The 19,460-nt window shown below is 38.2% G+C and overlaps 1 long non-coding RNA gene across 8 annotated transcripts in view; it reads left to right on the forward strand.

The window, feature by feature from the left end:
* The window catches only part of LOC107833140 (uncharacterized), a 91,560-nt gene that overhangs the window by 15,659 nt on the left and 56,441 nt on the right, over window positions 1–19,460 (forward strand). For all 8 annotated transcript variants that reach the window (XR_001658855.1, XR_001658854.1, XR_001658856.1 and 5 more), the window contains exon 4: window positions 15,328–15,390. This is a non-coding gene — a long non-coding RNA (uncharacterized LOC107833140). The remainder of the gene's footprint in view (window positions 1–15,327; window positions 15,391–19,460) is intronic.

The following is a 19,460-nucleotide window of genomic DNA, read 5'->3' on the forward strand; positions in this document are numbered from 1 at the left end:
TCCCTATTGGTGACGGATCCACATTAGAATTCATCCCTCATCATCCTGTCGAGTTATGACCCAGTAATAGTCAGCCCCTGTGGCCTCTGCAAATGAACAATAAAACCACAGCCTTGCAACAGACCTGAGCAAAAAAAAAAGAAAAAAAAAAAAGAGGGAGCCAGGTGCCAAATCCTGACTGCTATCCACTCGTAATGCCACAAATTCCTGTCAAGTGCAGTAAATACATGGCAAATATAGCCATGCAGTGGCTACTTAACCTCTGTGGCTTTTAGAGAAAATATCACATCTAAATAACATTTAGTTTTGAGTCTAATTCAGTCCATTTTCTACGCTGTTGGTGCACAACGTTTATTTTAAAGGAGCACTATAATGTGCTTTCTAGCCACACTGCCATTTTATAGCATAATCAAGTAACAGTGTTAACTTCAGTTGTTATACAAAAGGTTGTAAATATCAAATGTGGCTTAAAAGAAATGTTACTTCCTGATTTAACACCTCCGTCTCCTTAAAAACTCTCGCTCTTTCTTAATCTCAGCCTTCAGGAAGTTATTACAACCTCTGTTAATCTTTTAACAAGGTTTTTACTAGTGTTGCACTGAGTCGTTCCATGAAATGTCTGCTAATTGCTGCTGGCTAGTCTGAAGGAGCTGAGTGGGGAGTTCACGAGGGAGGAGCTGCGTCTCGAAGGCGGGGCTAGGTTCACCCAGAAGTTTTGCCATAGAGACTAAAGGATTTCTTAAATATGAAAGAATCAAGGCAACACTCCAGTTTTTTTTGATGAGGGAATAATTTGAAGTACAGCTTAAAAAAGTCGATTTTACATATCGCTGCCCCTTTAAAACGTATGATGTGGCACAGCTATCTGGGCTTCAGCCTCCACTGTTTTTGCATTATTGAGTCATTATTTCTCTGATCTACAGGGAACCAGTGTAGGGACATAACTGGGCTGATGTGATCTGTCTTCCTGGTTTTAGTCAGAACGCCGGCAGCAGCGTTCTGGATCAGCTGCTGCTGGAGGATAGATTTTGTTTTTTAGGCAGACCTGTTAAGTCACTGTTGCAGTAATCAATGCGACTAAAGATAAATGTGTGGATGAGTTTCTCTAGATCTTGCTGAGACATTAGTCCTCTAATCCTGGAGATGTTCTTCAGGTGGTAAAAGGCCGACTTTGTAACTGTCTTTATGTGGCGCCGAAGGTTCGGATATTGTGATGTAGAGCTGAGTATCATCTGCATAGTTATGGCAGCTAATCTTAAGTTATGGCAGCTAATCTTATTTCCTGTTATAACCTGAGCTAGTGGGAGCATATAGATATTAAATAAGAGGGGTAATAAAATCAATACAAAAACATGATCTGGGTGTGTTATCTAAACAATGACCCAAAGACAGATTTTTACATTTATCCCAGGTTAAATCACAGCAGCTTATGAGAGGCAGCGTGTGGGCGACTCCCGCAGTAAGTGGCGGGGGCAGTGGCCCTGTCCGAGCTTGTTTGCTGTGGTTAGTGGTTTTTTTCCACGGAAAAGCTGGATTATGATTAACTCGGCCAAGATGCCACCACATGGGGAGTTGTTTGAAAGGCGAGAGGGGGGTTGTTGTGGTGTAGAAACCAGCCCAATTGCCAGCCACCTGGGGACTTTGCAGGGATCAATACAGGCGGAGTGACAGCGATGCACTTGATTAAAAGTGACTGCTACATCTGGCAGGCCCGGCCATTACTTTCCCACTCAGAGTCCCTGGGGATGAAAGAGCATGAAGTGACAGGCCTCAGTCAGCCCTCCATTACCACCTTTCTGTTGCTCCTCAGGTAGCAGCAGGCTAAAGCAGAAATAGGCTGACGGCCACACCAGGGGGACATGAGACAGGAGAGAAAATGTTCTGCATGTCTGTTTGCCTTTGTGACGAGAGATTTGTCAGTCTCTGGGTTTTGAATCCTCACATGAAAGCTAGCAGGCAAAGTTATTATACAGTACAACATGTAGGTCACATCTGAAAATGAGGAGGAAAAGACAAATGGAAGGAGGCTTTGGGGAAAGTTAAAGACAAAAGAAAAGGAAAAAGACTTTAAAGCAAATATGTGGCACATTTAGAAAAGTTACGTAATAAACTCAAGATTTTGCATTGTTAATCGTCAAAGCATCATTCGGTGACCTTGACCAGTGAAGTCTGAGCTATTATTATGATCAGCTTGGCACTCGGTCTAAACATTTAAGACCTTTATTTTGAAGTAAAACAGGAAGTGGATATTGATTTGTCCTCTGTTAATGGAGTCAGCTATGAAGGACCAATGTTGGGTTCGCCATTTTAGACACTTCTAAAAAAACTGCAAAGAGTAAACAGCCGAACTGTGCCGGTGCTGCCCATGTTGTTGTTGGCTGTTTTCCACATGAAGTATCAAGGTTTGTCCCTGAAGAACAGATGCCACATCTCGTTTTCTCTCCCGGATAGAGCGCCGTCAAGTAATATCAGGATGAGATGTGCACAAAAACAGCACAGAGTTCTCAAAAAAAAATGTAGACCTCAACATGTATGGTTCACTTTTGGGAGCAATGTTTAGATGTCTGAAGGTGAGACATTAAGTTAAGCATAAACACAATGGGAATGTCCAGCCAAGGTGCATTTTCTCATTTTGAATATTTTAGATTTGCTCCATGAAAAAAGCTGCACATAACACAACCCTGAATAGACCGGGGTCCACTGTGTTGTTTTCCATTCTGACTGTATCGTTACCTCACACTCATTTACATACAAACCAATCTTACACTGATTCTAAATAGGATCACTTCTGACGCTCGCTGAAATCTTGGTATCAAAGGGTGGCGGAAATTAGAAAAAACACTGTATTTGATGCGGTTAATCTCTCTGCCAGAATACATAAAGCCCATTTGCTACAGAGCAGCATGAGCCCCATCGACACGCACACACTGCTTTTAATAGAGCAATAATGGACAGGCCACAAGTCGCCACTGAAGGCTTTGACGACAGCTGGAGCTCATGTGGTGCTGAACATCTAAATCTGGAGGAGGCGATGGGGCCTGCATCTGCATTTCTGAGGGCTGCTCACGTCTAAACTTTTTGGCTTGTGGAGGATACAAAGTGGTTGACAAGACTGAAGAATTTAAAGGTTTAAAAGAGTATATCAATAAAAAGTGGCGGGGATTTGTCAGCAGTAGACTCGGTTCTTAAAAAAAAAATAAAAAAAATACCTTGATGGATGGCATGTGGTGTTCATGGACTGCATGATTGATTCTGATGCCTGCAGCATTATCCCCAAGGATGTATCTAAGGAAAAATAAACCGAATCTTCTACGTGAAAACACCTACTGTTAAAGTTTTAGCACAACAAACTCCAATTTGATGTGATGCACAGTCTAAATCCAAACTGTGTTTTATAAATCATTCCTGCCTTTATAAATCTTGCAAAGTTTCGTTAGTATCTAGTCGCTGATTGATGGCTAAATCTACCGGATGAGTAAACAAAAAAGGTGCAGCATAAACAAAAGAGTTGCACTAACATGTAATTAAATATCAATGCTGCCCAAATTTATCAAAAAAACTCTTAGAAAAATGTACCTGAAAACTGGCATTTTCAATACATTACAAACGTAAGTAATTAAAAGATATATTCATTTTAATTGAAACTGAACTTTAGAGCATCAAGAATTAACTTATTAGGATTCATAAAATTAGATGTTTGTTATTAAATTCACTTTTGTAGAATCAAAATTTATTTTTTTTTTTCTGTGTTTTCATAATATTCTGGACATTTGAGTTTCTTACCATCTTCATTCCTTCCTATCAAGGCTGCTGGGAATACATTTATCCTTTTTTAACACTCCATGTTGGTGTTTTTACATGTTTATGGTCACCATCTTGGAACTGGAAACATTGATATAATTTGCATTCAGGCAACAGACCACACAGTCATGATGTGGCTGTTTAAGTCTGACATGCAAACTATCCCCTGCTGACTGTGGGGGCGCTGAGTAAACACACTTGTGCTTGGGATTTGTCCTATAAGATTATAAACCGTGGATGGACTCTCCATCCATCTGTCCACGCTGTTTACAGTGACATGGTGTTTTCCTGAAACCATAATTTTAAGGTTCCTGATCAGATTTCTCCTAAACCAAATTTGTTAATCCTAGCTGAGCTACAATGCAAAGAGCAAATTAATCTTTGGTTTGGTAATTGACCAAATAGTCTGGCCATTTATAGTCTAAAACAAAAATAGGTCAATCCCTTATTGATTATCTACCAGTAGTAGGCATATAAGGGAAAATATGGGTGTCAATTTGAAATGGGAAAACCCCCAAACACATCAACACCAATCCAGTTTCACTTGTATCATAATGTGCTGGATCTAGGAAAGGCTCAGTTATAAACATGTTTTAGAAAATTATGTTCTCGACAAGCGGTGAAATTTCCATCATATTGTTCTTACAGGCTAAAGTCCTTTTAATGAGATGCCAGAGAAAGTGCCAGGGTGATCAGTTTTACACTCCCACAGCAACAGGTGTGGGAGTCGAGTTCATTGCATTGAACACTTGACAGAGAAACTAAAGGAGCACCAGTCGACTCTTAAGTTTTAAATACAGTTAGCAAAAAGGAATGCAAAGTTTTCTTAAATAATGGAAACATCACAGTTGCAAGATTGTTTTTTTTTTTCAACAAAGTTTAGCGCACATTTATAATGAAAGGCAGCTAATGATGGTTTTAAGGACGTTTACAGCTTCATTTGCAGCTGCAAATCATGAATAAAGATGGCGGTCTGCAATCTGGTAAAGAGTTAACTACTAGCTTAGTTATTTCAAAAGTCAGACAACCAATGAGGTTTTATTATTTCAAATGAAAGTAATCATACTTACTGGCTTCCATCTGTTTTTATCCTTTAAATAACAATGTCACGGTTGTTTCTCACTAACATCCACCCTTCAAGAACTTAATTTGGCCAAAGCGGTTATTTTTCCCCTGTGAGCCGCCTGCCCTCCATGCAGCTCGTTTCAAGGCTTCAGTGTGTGTGCGTGCCTCCTAAGCCCCCCAGTCCTGCTCAATCTCAGGCACATAATACTCTTTAAAGCAAGCAGGACAACCTGCAGACTCAGCTGTGGTGGGTCATCAAAATGATTCAAAGGGAGCAATCCCATTTAACCCTAAACTCAAAGCAGGTGTTTCTGAGACCCACTTTCAAACAGCCCCCTTCGTCACCGATCTGTTCCAATCAAAGAACCCAAAGGAACATGCATATCTGTGTTTCTCAGGTTCACCTGTAACGCAGGCTGACCGTCAAAAGTATAAAATATAAGTATAAAACAACAGACATAAACAAGGAATGCAAGAGGTCCACAGTAATATTAACGTGTTTGAAAAGGAGTTGGAATAAGTAAAAAACCTATGAACTCATATTCTGTTTTCAGACGAACCTTCATTATTAAACCAAATGGGTAAATATTGACAGCTTAATTAATTTCCCATTTTATCTTTTTTTTTTTCAAACATACGTATTTCTAAATACATCTCTGGAAAAACGTAAGAGCCCACTCCACTGAACCCCACTGAAAACGTCCTGGTTATTCCACCAGAACTCTTAAGACATTAAAACATTAGTATTGTTGTTTTTAAATGAATTTCAACTTGTTTTCTTTGCATTGTTTGAGCTCTGAAAGCTCTTTTTTGTTGACCATTTCTTATTTTCTGCAAATAAATAAAAAAATGTTGCTTGGGATTTTGGAGACATGTTGTCAGTATTTCATAGAATAAAAGAATGATGTTCATTGTGCTCAGACACAAACTGTACCTATGCAAGGTAAAATGAAAGAAACCGATCAGTGGTCTCTTACTTTACATCCACCTATACCCACACATGCTCATATGCATTTACTTGTGCTTTCTCTCACCCATATTTCTGTATCTTGTGAAAATGACATATTTCACAAGATATTTCACTCATATTTCCCGTTGAATCGCATTAAATTTGAACTTGTTCCATAATCTCACATGATCAAATGAATGTCGTTTTGTGTTCGAGAACCTCGCATTAAACGCGCGGAGCATCAGATTTTAATTTTCAGAGAAAGACAAGAAGGAATTAATCATCATATCTCTGAGTGAGTCTTTGCGCTACCTGTAGGTGTGCATTATCTCTCCCATGTGTCCCTTTTGCATTCAATCACGTTGGCATTAATTAACGGCAGCCTGATGAATGTAGCTCTCGGCTGAGCGCTGGTACTCGGGCGGCGCTGAATGAACTGCCCATGTTACCTGTGGCTTAGCGTCTGCTCCTTTGTGAGCGTGTCACACAGTATCAAGCTCATCAGCCGCTCGTAATGAGAATGACTACGCTGAAACCCGTGCTCTCCTCATCAGCAGTAATACTTTCTATGTACACATGTCACAACAATTATACTTTTAAAGCAGGTAATGGCTTTGAGTTTGTGGCGAGCGGTGCAGAGTTTTGTCTGCTGCCGATGTTTTGTGTGGGTGTTGCTCTTTTGTTCTTTCCCTCAATAGAGTTGTATTAACTCAGAAAGCACCTTGTCATTAGGGCGCATGATACGCTCCTTTCATTGGGAGTTGAAAAGCAGCTACATCTCTCTCTTTTTTTTTTGTTCACACTATCACAATAAACATATGGACTGTGGGGAAATGTCACATTTGTAACACCAATTTATATTCATTAAAAGCAAAGATTTTCCTTTAGTGATGAAATGTAAGAAAATTATATGCCTGACGTATTGTCACCATGGGGCTTTGTAGCACCTTCAAAATGAAATCATACCAGCAGCAGTACTCATTTTAATTTAGTGTGCCGGTAATAGATTTAACCAGACTTTTTACCCTAAAGTGAGCCGATTTGGATCCCTTAGGTATATCAGACCTTACATTTAGAGGATGCGACTTTGCTCTTGGCTAAGCCTGAATTTATATGCAGAGATGTAAATAAAAATAGAGGAATTAAAGGAGACTTAAAATATTTCAAGTGTTATTTGTGTATATTACCTGTTTCATGAAAGGTAGACTAAGCCAAAAACCCACAAAATACATATAAATAAAAATGTGAATGTGAATGTATCTGTTAAATAAATAGGTAAATGACCTGTTACTTTACTTAGTGTTTTAATTATTAACACACAAAATAAATGTAAATAAATTAAATATTTCACTATTTAAATATTTCAATATTCCATGTTTTCTTTTTCTGATGTTTTTGATTAAATAATATAAAGTGTCTGTGTTGCTTCTCAAATTGATTCCAGCATCTGATTGGTTACCCTGTACAGAAAGCCAACTTTAAATCAATCATCTGTAACAAAAGCAGCGTTTGCTTCACACACTGACTCGCCTGAATCTTTGTTATACATACATAATATGTGTAACAAAACACATTTTGCATTTATTTGACCTGGATGATTACCAATCCCAGACACTGCTATAATTAAGTTTTATAAAAGTCAGGCAATCAGATGTTAAGGTTTATTTGACTCATCAAAATTTATTAAAATAAATAAATGTATTTATTTAAAATTTTATACAAATAATCACATAAATAAATTTGATTCGTTGGGTTGCTGCTGCACTTTTGACCTTTGTGCGTTTATCGTTTTATGTATCAATGCATGAAAATTTTGTATTGGATGCTTCATATTTCTTAATAAATCTTTGCTGGCTTTTGTTTCATGTTGGAACATTAATACTTTCCAATTTCATTCTCTAATTGGGGTAAATAAGTTTCACAAGTAAAAACACAAATCAACACTTTAAGCCAAGAAACAATTAAACGTAGCTTTCCCATGCGCGTAGCCCCCAGGAGCTGCTGGTGGGAGCTCAAAATTCATCACTTTTCTTCAAACTGCTAGTAAACAAAATGTCAAAAACAGGATGATTCCAGATACTTGTGTGTTTTAAAGTAATGGGATTCAGTAAATCTTCATTGGAGGTCTTTGGAGATGATATTGGTTGCTATGAAACTGATGTCACATTGTTTTTTATTTTTGTCAAAAAGCCACAAGAGATATTGTACATAGTTGGGAAATGAAGCACAATGTGCAAATTGTCAAGTTGTGTCACATCTGTGAAGCCTCCATTTGTATACCCTGTAAATATTGGGATGAATAGTGTTTAAGTGCTGAATGTTCAATGTTCTACACTTTAGTGACATAATTATTAGCTGTATTTATCAGAATTTAGGGTCAGACTTGAAATAATGAGCACATCAGGGAGATTAGAATCTCTGCAGACAGAGCGTCTGCATGGAGTAGCATGAGATTAAACAACGTTACTATGAGGCCGATGCAAGCTTTCCATACCAAGACACCAGACAAAGAGTCAAATCACAGAAGAGGAACAAATAACATTGCTTTTGATCTGCAGAGAGAAGTATGAAAGTGTCCAAAATGATTGTCTTTGGGGTTAGGATGATCTAAAAAGCCATTTTCTTTGTTGAAATTGTGCATTTTTATGCATTATCTACCTTCAGACTTTTTAAAACCTCTTCCTAAGCAGTCCTCTCTCTCCTCTGACTGATTTAGACAAAAATAGCAAGTGCAAGGATTTTGTGACCTTTCCAGACAAAACGTAGAGGTGACTTTGTGTTGTGAAACACATTACTTTCAGTGACTTCCTTTGATTTAATTTCCTGAACAAGCATTTATAAGAAAAAAGAAGAATCTTATCGGAGCAACAAGGCATCCCCCTGTCCTCTTTGACAAATTTCCTATGCTAAAAATTATTGATTATTACTGTATGTGATGTATTACCTCCTGCTTGACATTTCTCCAGGTGAGCTATCTTTCTATAATGAAAATGTGAGCTTCATTTTTTTACACCCCCATCCAGCTAACATTGTGCTCTGGAAGAAAGACGTGCACTACTGATGCAACTCCTGAGCCGCTGATCGAGATCAATAAAAGTCATAAATTACTTAAATCCCCTTTAAGTCAGCCGTCCAGGAGACACGGCTGAATCGGTGTAGGTCTGTGGGTTCAGCCGGCTAAAATATCATTAACTGATTCTTTATTTTTCCCCCACAGTCAGCATGAATTAAAGCAGAAAAACTTGAAATAACTAAAACATTACATGATTGAATCTAGGAAAAAAAAAATTAAATTAAATTAAATCTGGGACAGTGAAAAGAGAGATTTCATATTTGTGGTCAGCATGTTTGTGTCCACTCTTCGCAAAGTGAATATTTGATTTGTCCTTGCTTTAATTTAGGATGCCAAATCAATATCCTCCAACACTTGAGAGACCGAGGCGTCTAAAGTGAATGCCTGCGGCCTTGGGGACTTGACTGAAGTGTGTTGCCCGCTAACACCTCCTGCCGCGTGGGTGTGATAAACTGGCGCGCACTTCCAGACCATCGCACGAGTGGAAACAGTTGGGCACTGCCAGATCCTTGTCACAAGGGCCAAGTCTTGATGTGTGTGTTATGGTGAGGGCATTAACATTTTTTAATAAACACCTTGAGGAGCTTGTGACAGCAGCAGGCATCCTACTTGACACACTCTGTCCCCAGGCTCGTGGAAACAGCTGCTGGAATCACCCAGACGTGAGCTGTAAAGCCCTGCTGGCATGTGTCGCCTGCACAAACGCACCCGGCTGGGAACACGCACTTCATTACATGCAAGATCTCCAGTCGATGCATGAAACCTTTAAATGCATGATCCCTGAATCTCCACCTTTGGGCTACAACATGATATTGGTTGTTTGAGAAGCAGAGCAATTAATCAAACTGCTGCAAATTATCACATGCAGAGTGTGAGTGATTTCTTTTTTTATTTAAGAATGGCTGAGGCATCATAAAAAATTAAAAAATGCAGCCATGCATGATTATACTTTGCTTTCAAAGAAAAGCAAATTAAACACCTTAATTCTGACTTTTAAACACCAAAAAGTTTTAATTACTTACCTTCACAGCATCCTTCCTGGACCATTCATTTTAGCCAAACAATCTCTGATGGCATCCACAGATATTTAAATGATCAGTGTCTTTATGTGGATCTGTGGTTTTTGTTGCTTTGATTTCTACATGTTATGTAACCCTTCTATGTTTGTTTCAGGTCCATTTGGTTGACTTCATGACAGACACATTCAGATTCACTGTTTATTCTAACAAAAGAGTAAATAAAGATGGTGGTTAACTTCAGTCCAGCTGCTTTCCTCCCTGTATGTTAAATAAAATATAATAAATAACCCTAAGCAAATGACAAAGAACTAGCTCCCAGTGACCAGTTAATAGCAGTTAGCAGCAGCTAGTGGTTAATATTTGGGAAATTAAACATAGCTGAAATGGACAACATTAATGATAACAGTTAAAAAACATACATAAAACATAGAAAATGTACTCATGTATCACTGTGTATGTGTCTAAAATATATGTTAAAATACTTGTAAAGAAACCGCAGAGCTGATTCTAGTACGAACCACAGTTACCAACGGCAACAGAAAAAGGGGGAGGAGCCGTCAGTTACCGGTTGCTATGGTAACGACCAACTGCCAGGAGCAGCGTAACGGAGCGTAAAACACCAATAAATGTCTGGAGAAACAACTGCTTCACTAAACTAAATAAATTCAAAGAATTAATAAATTTTGGCAACTTCACACCTATAATATTGTTAAAATAAAACCGTTGCACATAAACACAGAGCCACCTACTTTGTGCCATGACGTCACTGTTTAATTAATTTTACTTTTCCATAGTTGCTGTGATTGATCTTATTGGGTTGAGGTTAGTGCTCTAAATAAGTGTCTGAATCAAACAGAAAAAAAAAAAATTAAATCCCTGCCTTCAATCATTCTGCATACAACTAGATGCTTCAGAATGTACCTTATATAAGTGATTTCTCTTTACGGTTTAAGAAATTGATGACACTTTAAAGCAGTCATAATAAGCTAATTAATTAGTGCTTAAATATGTCCAGCTCAAAAAAGTGAATTATTTCTGTTTCTTAGTTTGAAGATTCCTTGTTCTTAACTTTTTTGCATAAATTAATTTTCAGCTCTTAGTGGCTGGCTGTAGTTATGGCTTTCTATAACTTAGTTCCTGAAAATTGTTTTTTCTATCTACTTGTTTCCTGCTGCTTCTGGGTTGTTTTGTCAACTTTTTGGATTGAATATTGATCCTTTCTTATATTGTATTGTGTCTCTGGTTTGTGCAAATTCCTTATTTCTTCTTCCTTATTTTCCACGTTCTCAGTATATTCTACTAGCCATTTCTCCTGTTTCTCCTAAGGAACATTTTTATTTTAAAGTTTTTATTTTATCTCATCTTCCTCTGTTGAATTTCAATTATTTACCTTCTCACAACCACGCCTTGTTTCTAATGAAACACCTACTTGTTGATTAGCATTCAACTCTTTCACTTTAAGGGGGATGTTTCATGTAAACTTCACATTTTGCATGGTTTTTATACTTCACTTGGGTCTCAGCTACTTATAAAAAGAGCCCAAGCGCTTAAAAAAAATACACCCAGGCATTTTTTGGCAATAAGGTAATGTTTTTGGTGCCTGGAAGATGAGCCATTTCAAAAACCTTGAAAGTTGACCAACTGGAGCTCAGGAGAAGAAAGATGCTATTTAACTGACCAAACTATCAATGTGCGTCCATCGTCTCTTCTCCAACATGGGTGATTAAAATGGTCCAACTGCCTCATAAACATGTCAGAGATCTGCAGAGGGATGCTGAGCATCATTTAATTTAGGTGACCCTGGGATACCTTCATTCAGAAAATCCAAGCAAAACACAGAACCAGGAAGAAGGAAGTCTAATCGAAATAAAAAAGAGCCTTCTCCATTTATATCAATTGTGATAAATATTTTGCAGGAGTTTAGTCTAATTTTTGTGGAAACTTTTAAAAGTTTTGTTTCCCCAACTCTTTGGGGATACCTTCATTCAGAAAATCCAAGCAAAACACAGAACCAGGAAGAAGAAAGTCTAATCGAAATGAAAAAGAGCCTTCTCCATTTATATCAATTGTGATAAATATTTTGCAGGAGTTTAATCTAATTTTTATGAAAAAGTTTTGTTTCCCCAACTCTTTGGTAAACATTGCATTTACTATTTACTCTCTCTTTTCCATTGTTTCATCCCCCAAAGTCTTGCCGAGCTTCAGCAGCTCAGTTGCTAAGATCTGTACCAGATCTGAAACAGCTTCTGACGGTGATTTCGATTTGACATATTGTGCAACCACCTAAACACCTGAACATCCAATGGCCGGGCAGATCAACAGCCCCGTGCCACAGGGCTGCCCTCAGGCCCTTCACTCAGCTGTCCCATGTCAGCTAAGCTAACAGCCGCAGATCAAGAGAGCAAGTCCGGGTCACTGAAAGTCGGCAGGATGAGATCTGGACCTCAGCTTAGAACATATGTTTTTCACATTTTGGATCTATTTAATTATTTATCTGTTTATTTTTTAGGTTTCTTACAAAGTTTTCCCCATGAATCTTTGTTAAATATTATATATACCAAAATTAGGCCTCAAGCCTTTAAAGTCTAGAGAGAGACTTTAAAGTAAAACTTTCAATCAGTTTGCATATTTTTGATTTCTTATTTATAAAGTTCATCATTTTGTAATAGATTGTAGAATTAGTGGTTGTAATTTTATTTTGTCATTTGTGTGATTAATAAAGGTGGATCTCAATAAATAAGAATATTATTGAAAGTTTTACTTCAGTAAGTCAGTTTGCTAAGTGAAAAACATTATATAGGTTATTTACAAATACTGAGTATTTCCAGGCCTTTGATTGTGCTAATTATGATTTCATTTATTAGAAAAACAGAAACGTTTAAGATTACAATATTACATCTGACTAATAAAAAACATTTTAATACAGATATGTGTGCTTAATGAAAAGATGAATTTCAGCCTAAAGGTTACTTTTGAAAGGTACTTTGAATCTGAAAAACAAACCTCATGAGAATATATATTCAATTTACTGAGATGTACTCGTATTTATTAAAATGCTTTATGCTAGAGAAATATATTTTACTTTCTAATTCTGTGAGTATATCCCGCTTCGTTAAACGTATGAATAATCTCCAGGGTTGGGTAAAAGATATATTGTTCTCCAAGGATTTTTGTAGATTTCTAACAGATTTGAGTGTTGATTATATTTATGTGACTTAAATAATTTAAAGCAGCAATTAAATCTGCCGTGGATTTCAAACCTGTTTATTGTGACTCATCTCAAACCTCGAGAGGCTCCTGAGCCGGTCGCGGAAAACGAGGATGCTATATACCCGGGATGATCCGACTGCAGTGAATGGATGAAAGGGTTGACACAAAGTTCAAGGAAGAGGGTCAGCAAATGAATATGAATTGGCATTCTCCGTTTGTGTTCACTAGGCTGGAATTACTGCTTTTCATTACCAGTGGCTTATAGGCAGGCTGTTTGGCTGCCGTCTGGGGTCACAATAAAATGATGTGTTTGCCAAAGGCAGAGAGGCTGGGTCACAAGGGACTAAATGGCCCAGTTATGAAGAGCAGAGCTTATTTCCCGCTCTGAATCAGGCCCTACCTTCAGCTGGACTCAACTACACAAAGGGGAGAATATCTGCAAGGGATATGGAGGGATGCTTGTCTTTCATTAGCCTGAAATGCTGGATTTAATGCACTCTATACTGGCTTCGTTTGTAAATGTATACAAAATGTACATCTTAAGAGTATTATTGATCAGAGCCTCCGCTGCTGGAAACACTGAGTGTAATATAAAGCCGTCACCATATGCCTGTGTTTAAAGTCCCCTTCTGAGCACATAAGCTTGAAATGAGCAAGGGATTATCCTTACTGTGGGGAATTGTTACCACTGCTTTTGGATGCTTTTAATCATCCAGTGAATAGGGCTGTGGATTATATCACTGTTATCCAGGGAAGAGTTAAAATGAATTGCACTGTTTTAACAGATTTCCTTGATGTGACGGATTTTAAGCAGGGTGGGCTTTGACTGAACGACAATCTTCTATTTCCTCAATAAACAACAACATTTGGGAACATGAGTCAGTTCATGTTTTTGTTGTTGAAAACAAGATCATTGGTCACATGTACATATAGGATGATTATTATATATAAAGGCTTTTTCTTGATTCTGTATCTCTGTCTGCCTAATTTATATCGGCAAACGTTAAGACTTCTTCTGAATGTTAGTCTGTCTTGATATGGAGAAACATTGAGTTGTAAGTTAAATGTTGATTAATGTGGTTTTGGTGTTTGTGGTTGTTTTGCGCAGACTGAAGACTCTACTGATGATTTTATTTAATTCAAAGTCAATATACCTTATTAATCCCAAAGAGAAATCACCAAGTATCTTCAAAAACTCATTACTGATGGAGATGCTGTGAGCAGAGGGCATCTCCAGTAGCTGTCAGTCTCCCAACAAATCTGAAGAGACCTCTGACTGAAAATTGCTGCTGTATCACTATCAGGCTAATGGTGCGTTCACACCAAACGCGTTTTGAGCGTCAGGCGCGTCTGATTTGCATTCAAAATCTATGCGGAGGCGCATAGAGGGCCGTCGTGGTGTGTTTCGAGAGTCTAGCGCGGCGTGATTTGAACCGTTTTGAGCGTTTGATGCATCAAGAGTGTAGAGCAAAAGATCAAGCGTCTACAAAGTGCACACGCGTCGGACGCATTTTTGACGCGTGCAACCCGTTTGGTGTGAACGCACCATAACAGCTCAGTTTCTAGCAGAGACAATATTTTAAAGCAACATCCTAAATGACACCAACAGTTGTCGACAAGCACTGCTGATCTACCTCATCCTAGCCCTCACCTTCCCGGTGGAGGAGTTGGCATTGTGTCACAAGAGGACAGCAGAGGAGCACTAAATGGTGCTTCTGCTAAGCGCCGACTTTCTGCAGCCAGACGTAGAGAGAAAATCAAAGGAGTTATAATATTTTTGAACTGAACACATCACTTTGGCATTTTGACAAATGAAACATCCTCCTATTGTGCCAATGCAAAGTTCCAGAAACAGAAACACATCTACGTTTAAATACATGTTCTACATGTTTGTAGAAAATTCTAAAACAATATATGGGATATTAACAAGGGTGTTCATTTTCTGCAGACAGCTATGCTAAAGGTGGGTAGGTGCATCCATTCTCAGATAGGTTCGTCTATCTGAGGATGTTGGTTTTAAATTTATTCTACAGATCCCAGTAGATAATATTTCTTACAGATGTTTTGCGCTGTCGGTTGTGTAAATATGCCTCCATTTTCAGCATTTAAGGAAATGGCAGATGCTGTCTTGTATTTTGTGGGCGGACAAAGCCTAATTGTCCTTTATAGTTTGGTAGCAAAACATCAGTTCTCTTTGTTCTGCTCCACAGCTTTCTGCTGCGCGGGATCAGAGCAAAGTCAAAATTGGATGAAGACAACAGAATGCATCAAAGGTAAGGCACTGATCAAAGGCTTTTAGAAATAATTGTGTAAATATTTTTTTATGTATGAGTTAACTTCACAATGCAGTAGGAAACCTAAAATCTAAAGTTTGGCACGATATTACCTCTAAAATACGCCACCATAATTGGCAGTCTACAACAGCAATCTGACACAATGGGAAACAAACTGCTGCTGAATACCGACTGAGGCAGAAATGCCCACAGCTTTCTGGGTGCTCCCCATCTCCTTCCCCTTTCATTTATAATCCATTTTAAGCAACATTTGAACCCCTGAATTACAAGAATGGCTCATGTTAACCATTTTAAAAAGAGGGAAAAATAAAAAACCACTTATGTGTTACTTACTGTTGCACGTCTGTCTGTCACTTTTTTACATATTCTGTGGTGTAGCATCTTTTATAACAGAGTAAAATTTAAGAAGAAGTTCTTCCTGGATTTCAGCGTTACTCTAAGAAGACACTTTCTGTTTAAAAGATACGGAAATGCTTCTGATTGCTTGCATGAGTCCTTTTAAAGAAACCGTGGACTAATGAGAGAGCTCCACCTGTAGTCAGTCCTCCATTGCAGGACTCCACCCCTAAAGATCTGACACCCGAGTCCCTTTTTCACAAAGAATGCTGTTTTTACTGCAGCAACCTGTACAGAAACAAGAAAGGTTTTCTGATTCCTGCATTTTCACAGCAGGAATCAGAGCCTGAACATTTAGGTAAGAGGTACGTACCGTTCAAAACGGGTAGAAATGCATCCTGAAAAAACTCCTACTGTGTAGGTCAGGCATCTTGGACTCACCCTGAGGTGGAGCTGAAGTTTTACGGAGGGAGGATGCTAAATATTTACCCAGTATATTGTTTCACTCATCTTCCAGTTCATATTCTTCGGCATTTCATATTTTCTGTTTATTTCAACAGAAATGGCGTGTTTGTTTGCAAACACAATATTTAAACCAAGCCTAAGTTTGAATTAAATATCTTTATAACCTGTCAACTTTAGTAAAAATATTTAATTAAAGAAGCCAAGGACTTCCCTGTTTAGTGTCTCCATGGAAACAGAGATAGACACGCTCACATCACAGCAACCGCAACTCACCAGGATTGTTAAAAATGCCTTCATTTTAAAATTTGACTAAAGCAGACCAGTTGCTGTAGCTGCTACGGTGGCACTTTTAATATTAAATGATGTGAGTTATTGCAGTTAGATGTGATTTTAATTTAGTTTTGCAGTTTAACTGCTATGAAATTGCTATAGATTATGTTTTCAGATTGCCAATTGTAATCCAGATCAGAGCTGAGCCTGTTCCTTTGGATCGGCTCGGTTACTTCAAACCCTAACGCACATGGCTTGAAGTGGCAGTCGCTGGCTTTTGAGCCATAACCTCTATGAAATATGCTGGATTTTATTATTATTTTTTCCTTTAATTTAATAAATTTTTAAAAATATATTCTGTTGGGCAGAGACCTGTGTCCCCAGATTAATGCTGCACTCTGAGCTGGAGAAGAAATGACTCTATGTCTTCATAGGCCACCCGGCTAAGATGTACGTAACTTTTAAGCTGTGAAGAACATTTAACAAAATTCTTCTTGGAAAAAATTTTAATTTGACATTCATCAAAAATTATTTAGGTAATTATCTTCTCAGTTCTAGTTAATGTAAAACAGGAAAAGTTTGGTCTGATTTCATGTCAAACTGTAAGATAACCATGAATATCTCTGGTGTTGGTCAGATGTTTGGTTTTTCTCGCAGCAGACTTTTTAATTGTCACTGGAAAGTTGAGTTGGTAGCTCAGAAAGAAACTTTTGTCGGTCACCTCTATTTTTTGATCACTTGCTGTCATGTCAGAATAACAAGTCAATTAATCAGAGACAAATGGCGTATTAATCTTTGTCTTCATTAAGCTCCCCAGACTGCAGGACATGTCTTGGTCGGGATATTAAATGTATCTCAGTATGTGAGACATAAGCATGACACAGATAGCTGACCACCCACTGCAAAGCATGAAAACACGATCATCAATCTTATTTCTCCTTTCATACCGAGACCGGGTTTAAATTATTAACGTCAGGACATGACAGAACGCAACAGAAAGGATCTCCACTCTGATTCCTGTAGAGATGCAAGTTTAAGAAGTCGACATGCTCATTTATGTCACGTGAAGACATTGGTTACTGTGTGCATACCAGAAATAACACCTTTATAGCTTAAAGCTCTGAAATTCAACAAAGAAAACTGCTCTCTGTTTACTGTTTTATATCTACTCAGAGATAGAGCAAAGAAAGCTGCTGCAGAAATCTCTCTGGTTGCATTCATTTGATCTCTCCTGACATGTTTCTCCTCCCATCCATGGAGGGTGAGAGCAGAAACTATTGTCAGGTTCTGTCTGAAGAGCAGTAGGTGGTGCTTTATGGATTTACAGACATTGAAAACAATGAGTTTCAGGTTTTCTGTTTACCACATGCTAACACAAGATGTCCATGTTTCCCATTTTATTTACAAAAAAGAACTCCACACCTTTTTTTCAGGACTTTAAAATGTTTTTTGTCACATCATTTGACTCGAGAATGAGTGCTTTTGCATTCACCAACCTGAATTTGAAATGTTTTGTTTGGCATTGACTTTATTTTAAATAACGTTTAATGGTTTCAAGATGTCAGAAAAATCTGAATCATTCATATCCCTTGAATTTTCACACATTGCCACATTGCAAAAACAATTTAGGATGTTTTATTGGAATTTTCTGTAAAAGAGCAACACAAAGTAGTTTATCCAATATCAAGATAATTTATAATTTTATTTTGTACAAATAAAAATTGTAAAAGAAGAGGTGTGCATTATGCAGGCTACACTTTCTGTAGAACCATATTTTGCTGTAATTACGGCTTGCAGCCTATTTTCAGCTCAGTGTTCATAGTTTTCTAAGGATCCCAACTTTATTTGTGGAAAATCCACCTATTCACAGATTCTTTCTTAGAGCACAGCTAAAATATTTAAAAGAAAATGCAGCTTGGAAAGCTAAAATATCTAGGCACGATGCTACTTAAAACGTTGGCTTATATTAAGCAAAGCAGCCGATTCAGGAGAGCAATTATTTTTCCTTGGTACTGATTGGCTGCACCCCCAAGAGCAGACATAAGGAAACCTGTAGATGTCAGCTTCTGTGGTGGTGCTAAGAAAGTTACTCATGTGCATATTAGTGTATATTAAGGTATATTTGGACAGGTACAGGTGTATTTAAAGGGGGTCTCTCAAGTATTTGTGGACCCGCCCACAAATATTTTGCAAACTGCATTTTGCTCAATCCAGTTTGCAAAATAACTCCAACTCAGTCAGATTGCATTGGGAGCGTCCATGAACATCAACTGATTAAACAGGGACAGCACCAAAGAATCCTCATCCATATTTGTTCCTTTGTTTGTTTTTTTACAGCCAAACAAATAAAAACTGAGCCTGCTTCCTATTTCCACTCCCCAAAAACCTCCATAAATTCAGGCAAAAGAAACGAATGGTAAACAGGAAAAAGGGGATGAAGCAAAACCTTGTTATGAGTGTTTCACAGCTCACAAAATGACTTGTGAATGGCTCAATATCCTGTTGAAATGCAGCCACTGAAGAGGGAGCCTCCATGTGAAGTTGTCCAAAGAAGCAGCATTTAATGAGAACAAAACTCTGTAGGTGATCAATACGGTATATCAATTCAAACTTTAAATGGAGGGCACTCACCAGGCTCCCGCTCCATAAATCCACACATGCAGGGCTTTCAAACAAGATGCAGTGTGATCATAAACCTGCAGTATGAGTTTATTTCTACTGTTAATAAGCCTTGCTAAAATAAAATCAGTGGGAAACAATGTTTGCTTAAAAACACCGGATATTACTTTTTGAGAGAGTCCTATGCTAAACGAGTCAGCAGAGTAAATGTGGCAGAAGTTGCTGGGAAATGCGAGCTGTGAGAGCTGTCAGTCAGAGCCGAGCGTGACAGCAGGGATGTAGTTGGAAGGAGAAGGTCGCTGAGCGATGTCTGCAGCTCCGAGTCTAAGGTCAACACTCAACTCCATGCCCCCGCCTCG

This window comes from Poecilia formosa, unplaced genomic scaffold (assembly GCF_000485575.1).
Source record: "Poecilia formosa unplaced genomic scaffold, Poecilia_formosa-5.1.2 Scaffold336, whole genome shotgun sequence".
Lineage (NCBI taxonomy): Eukaryota > Metazoa > Chordata > Actinopteri > Cyprinodontiformes > Poeciliidae > Poecilia > Poecilia formosa.